Raw genomic sequence first — 6,000 nt, 5'->3', positions numbered from 1 at the left:
AATAATGTCCAATTGTGCGTCTCAATTAGTTTATCAAATTAGCCAGTCACCTGGCAAGAACCTGAGGGAATGGGACATTCCATGTGCATGGACTGGAGGGTGTTTTAGTTGTCAGCTCCTTGGCTTTCTTTTCTTCCTGGCCTTTTTGGGGAATACACTCTCTCTATAGCCTTGCCCTCTCCAGTAGGCACTAAGGTATATGCGTTTGCAGAGGCTGATGGTGCCACCATGCCCAGGAGCCTCAGCTGTCCCCCCTGCGTCTGCCCTCTGTGCCCTGGCTGTGAGTCGGGTCTGCGGTCCCTTCTCTCACCTGTCCCCCATCCCTCCTTCTGCTCTCGTCTCACGTGGCTGCACCAACTACCTGAGTATTGGGTTGGCCAAAAATTCATTCAGGTTTTTCCATAGGTTCTTACAACACAACAGTGGGACTGCACAAATGTATAAATGACATATATCCATCATTAGAGTATCATACAAAGTACTTCCGTCCCTTTAAAACCCTCTGTGTTCTGCTTATTCATCCTTCTTTCCTCAAACCACGCTTTTTCACTTAAAATTTTATCTTGGGGGTCATTCCATATCAGCATACAGAGAGCCGCCTCGTTTGTTTTTAATGACTACATAGTATTTTATGGCATGGAAGGGCCATAAAACATAGGCTGCTTTCAGTCTATTGCTTTGATAAACAATGCTGTCACCAATACCCTTTTCACATAGACCAGCTGTTTAGGGTGAATATCAAGGAATAGAATGTCCAAAGAGCATAGGCATTTTAACTTTTAATTAGAGTATTGCCAAATTGTCCTCTGAACCTTATGATTTTTCAATGCTGAGCACACCAAGCCCACCCATTCCCAGACTAGATTGACATGCAAGTCATTTCATTGCGTCTTTTCTTCTTTTTCCTTTTAAATACTTATTTATTTATTTGGCTATGTCGGATCTTGGTTGCAGCGTGCAGGTTTCTCTCTGGTTGTGGTGCGCGGGCTCAGTAGTGGCCGTTCATGGGCTTAGTTGCCGGGTGCCACAGGGGACACTGATTAGTTCCACAATCAGGGATTGAACCCATGTTCCCTGCGCTGGAAGGCAGATTCTTAACCACTGGACCACCAGGGAAATCCCCTGCCTCTTTTCTTTTTTGGCTGTAATTACATTATGCCTATGGCTGAATCCATGGCTCAGCAGGCAGAGAGGAGATATCTGAATAAAGGACAAATGTTTCCCCAATATGGGGAAGAGATGAGTCAAGAGGGGGAGGTTGCAAGGCATGAAGGAAGAGGAAAGAGGAACTAGGCTCACTGAGCATCCACCAGAAGCTTCCCCATGAATCCTATCAGAGCGTTACAGCAGCCGTGGGAAGTGGGTCACAGCACCGTTTCCTTAATCTAAGAAAACTGAGGCTCAGAGAGGTTAATCAAGTTAATTGAAGTCACTCAGCATTGTGGGTTGAATTTCACCCCCTCAAAAGCACATGCTGAAGCCCTAGATCTGCTCTCCCACCTCCCCCAGTACCTCAAGTGTTACTCTGTTTGGAAATAGGGTCATGCAGATATAATTAGTTAAGACGGGGCTCCCCTGAAGTAGAAGGTGTGAGGTGTGCATGCTCAGTTGTGTTTATCTGTCTTGTGACCCTGTGGACTGTAGCCCGTCAGGCTCCTCTGTCCATGGGATTCTCCAGGTAAAAGTACTGGAGTGGGTTGCTATTTCTTCCTCCAGAAGATCTTCCCAATTCAGGGATCGAACACACATCTTCTGCGTCTCCTGCATTGTAGACAGATTCTTTACCACTTGAGCCATTGGGGAAGTCCTGAAGTAGAGTGTGCTCTAAATTCAAGGTCATAGTTGTCCTGGACACAGACACAGAGGGAAGACATTCGTGTGCAGATGGAGACAGTCTGGACTTTTGCCTCCCTGGGCCGAAGGCCTCCTGAGCTACCAGGAACTTGAAGAGGGCGTCCACCCTGTCCCAGAGTTTTGAAGGGGGCATTGTCTACCAACACCTTCATAGCAGACCTCCAGTCTCCAGAACTGTGAGAGAATCCATTTCTGTTGTTTCTGGGACTTTGTCGTGACTGCCCTAGAAAACTAGTAGAACTATCATAATAGGTACTTATGTGTGGATGTGAGAGTTGGACCATAAAGAAGACTGAGCACCAAAGAATGGTGTTTTTGAACTATGGTGTTGGAGAAGACTATTGAGAGTCCCTTGGACAGCAAGGAGATCAATCCAGTCAACCCTAAAGGAAATCGACCCTGAATATTCATAGGAAGGACTGATGCTGAAGCTGAAGCTCCAGTACTTTGACCACCTGATGCAAAAAGCCAACTCATTGGAAAAGACCCCGATGCTGGGAAAGATTGAGGGCAGGAGGAGAAGTGGGCAACAGAGAATGAGATGTTTGGCATTACCAACTCAGTGGACATGAGTTTGAGCAAACTCTGGGAGATAATGAAGGACAGGGAAGCCTGGTGTGCTGCAGTCCACGGGGTCACAAAGAGTCGGACATGCCTTAGTGACTGAACAACAATAACAATTATAAAGTAAGTGGCCAAGCCAGGAATCCAACCTAAGCCAGTCTGTATTCAAACCCCAAGCTCACTCAAACCTGTCACTCAGTGATTCCTGCTCATGAAACGTCAGTGGACGTGGAGGCCAATACCTTCCTCCCAGCTGTGCCCTTCGGAATTCTGTGAGTCAGAAGTGGGTGAAGTGACTGGAAACCAGGGCCCCATTCTGGCCATTTGGTGGCTCCTCATGGCAGGCATATTTTGTGCAGGCTCCAGGATAGTGGGAAGCAACTCTGTTTCAAATTTCTTCTTGGGCAGGACAGGACTCTCAATAAACAAATCCACCTGCTATGTGAGGACATCAGGGTTTTCAGACCTAATCCAGGCCTTGCTAACGTGATATGAGAGCGACGAATGGCTTGCTGATTCCCACTGCCAGTCTATCAAGGGGACACTGTGCCCTTCACCAGTGAGCCTTGGGACTGTCAATGCTGTTCTATTACTCTTTACAGGGTTGCCAGTGGAAGGAAACAGCTGCAGATTTTCTCATTTCTTCGGCAACGGGAGGATGCGGTCTGACTTCAGAGGAAGTTGTTGCCTGCAGGCATCCCCCCAGGAAAGCAGAAAGAGTGAGGGGCCCTAACCTGGGCTGCTTGTTGAGAGGCGGAATTCAGTCCAGGAAGGGTCCTCGGAAGAGGGAAGGACAGGACCAGACAGAAAGTAAAAGAAACCAACTTCTGAAATCCTGGCACCTGATTTCAGCTGATTATTGGCATGTCAGAGATCACCCCAACTTTTAAAGGGAGAGAAAATGGAATCTTGGAGGATAGCATCTGGTTTGAATGCATCTAGAGCCATGTTTGTAAAACAAGTCTTTAGAGGGAAAGAAGGAAATCATAGAACTTTGAATTAGATCTCTGTCCCATTTCATACTTTAACATTTTTACTTTTTGTGTATGCTTTATAAAATTTATAATGTATCAATAAACTCAGACATGCAAAAACTAAACCAGTGGTATATTGGCTAGCATACTCAGCTACTCTATAAATCAGTACTGAATCGGACTTCAGAGACAGACTTTTGGGTGAAGTAGAAGAGGATAGCTTTATTGCTTTGCCAGGAAAAGGGAGCCATGGCAGGCTAATACCCTCAAAACTGTGACGATGATGAGATTTATAGCAATTGTTCAAAGAGGATGTGATCAGCTCATGGATATTCTTCTGATGAACTGGTGGCGAGGCGTCATCATCATCAACCCTTGTATACAATTGGTCTGAGGTCTACAGGCTGGTGGGCAGCCTACCATCATTAATCATCAACTTCTCCCACCTGGAGGGGGTTTCAGTATCTGAAGAACAACTCAAAGATATTGCTATGTGTATCCTTTGATGAGGAACCAGGATTTTGCCCCAGGCTCCTCTTGACTGTTTGTTTCTCTCTGATCTCGCATCCCATCCCTTCCCTCATTAACAACTGCTTGAATCTGCCTGTTGGAACCCAGGGAAGGTCATGGAGGCTGAATGAAGGTTGTTTCCTGTAATCAAAGGGATGGGGGACACAGAAAGCCTTTGTGCCTGGGAGCCCCACAGGGTCCTGCTCAGTATCATAAGTTCTATTTTGTTCCCTCAGATCCCCAAATGTGATTTCATCCTGAGAGGCCAGAGGCACAGTTTTTGGAGATGCCACAGATAGAGATAAACGTTGGGTTTATTTCTATGAGGGACAAGCCCATGACCAACCAACCAGTCAGCCCAAGAGCAGCCCACACACGAGGACCATTTTCATTATTACCTTGAGTCCTTCATGATACTTATAGGGCCCCATCTTAGAAATTAGTGACCAAAGTAATTATAATATTAGAAAAAGCAATGGTTTTTTTTTTTTTTTTTAAATTTTGGCCATTCTGTGAGGGATCTTAGTTCCCTAACCAAGGATTGAACCCCTGCCCCCTGCACTGGAAGCATGGAGTCTAAACAACTGGACCACCAGGGAGTCCAGCAATGGACTTTTTTTATCTTAGCGATTAGACGAAACATTAACAGATAGGATTTTGCTAGCAGAAAATGATATCTTGGCTCAGGCCAGTGGTCCTTTTGGAACCTGTTTAAATTAGGCTAAAATCCAACTTTGCAGCCCATCCTCTGATGAGCACAGTTTTCACGGCTCCTTGCCATGGAACCTTCGAGTCTCGATGGCACAGTGTAATTTGTGGGAGAAGTCGTGGTTTTTGGCATCACATTACAGCTGCAAGGTCTTTTGCTTAAATCTCGGAAGTGGGACATTCATTTCCCTGAAATGCATAAGGGAAGGCTTTTTCTGCCCAGCTTCTGGGTCTCTGAGCACATCCTTCATTGCATCTACAGTTCCCTCCATTCTGCATCAGGTTGACTTCTGTTTGTCCTTCCAAAGTCAGCCAAGATGCCTCTGCTCTGTAAAGCTTCTTGACCCTCCAGTGTTCCCCTCTTTCCACCCCTATGTCCCTCTAGAGGGCTTCCCTGGTGGCTCAGAGGTAAAGAATCCATCTGCCAATGCAGGAGACAAGTGTTCGATCCCTGGGTTGGGGAGATCCCCTGGAGGGGGGCATGGCTACCCAGTCCAGTATTCCTGCCTGGAAAATCCCATGGACAGAGGAGCCTGGTGGGCTACAGCCCATGGGGTTGCAAATCTCTATTTTAGCATTTGTTAATCTCTGAGCATCTCCCCAACCTACTTGTTAGTCCCTGAGGGCTGGGCTGGATCTTGTTCTTTTGAAAAGGATATTCCAGATCAGATCCTTCTCTTCCGCACTCACTCTTTGCTGGGCCAGATGCCTCTTCTCTGGGTTTTCTCTCAACTCTACTGACCCTGGATCGGGATCATCTGTTCAGGTGTCTCCTTCCAGACTGCACTTCCTTGTTTCTCTTTGTATCTGAAAGCAAAAATGTTAGTCGCTCATTCATGTCCAACTCTTTGTGACCGCATGGACTGTAGCCTGCCAGCCTCCTCTGTCCATGGGGATTCTCCAGGCAAGAATACTGGAGTGGGTTGCCATGCCCTTCTCTAGGGGATCTTCCCAGCTCAGGGATTGAACCCGGGTCTCCTGTATTACAGGCAGATTCTTTACCATCTGAGCCATCATAGAAGTGCCTTTGTATCTGAGCACCTAGTATTCTAATGCTCAACACTGCTAGGTGACTGGCTTATCCTGGTTTGCCTGAGACTTTCCTGGTTTTGTTTATTTAAATCTTTTTAAAATTTATTTGTTATTGCTGGGTCTTAGTTCTAGCATGGGACTTCCCTGGTGGCTCAGACAGTAAAGAATCTGCTTGCAATGTGGGTGTGGGATCTAGTTCCCTGACCAGGGGTTGAACCCAGGCCTTCTGCACTGGAGGGCTTCCCTGGTAGCTCAGTCGGTAAAAAATCCACCTGTGATGCAGGAGACTAGGATTTGAACCCTGGGTCTGGAAGATTCCCTGGAGAAGGAAAGGGCTACCCACTCCAGTATTTTTGCT

The sequence above is a fragment of the Bos grunniens genome, chromosome 21 (assembly GCF_055505025.1).
Source record: "Bos grunniens cultivar Pamir isolate PY7600 chromosome 21, Bosgru_T2T1.0, whole genome shotgun sequence".
NCBI classification, from domain to species: domain Eukaryota; kingdom Metazoa; phylum Chordata; class Mammalia; order Artiodactyla; family Bovidae; genus Bos; species Bos grunniens.
Note: the sequence above shows the minus strand (reverse complement) of the source record.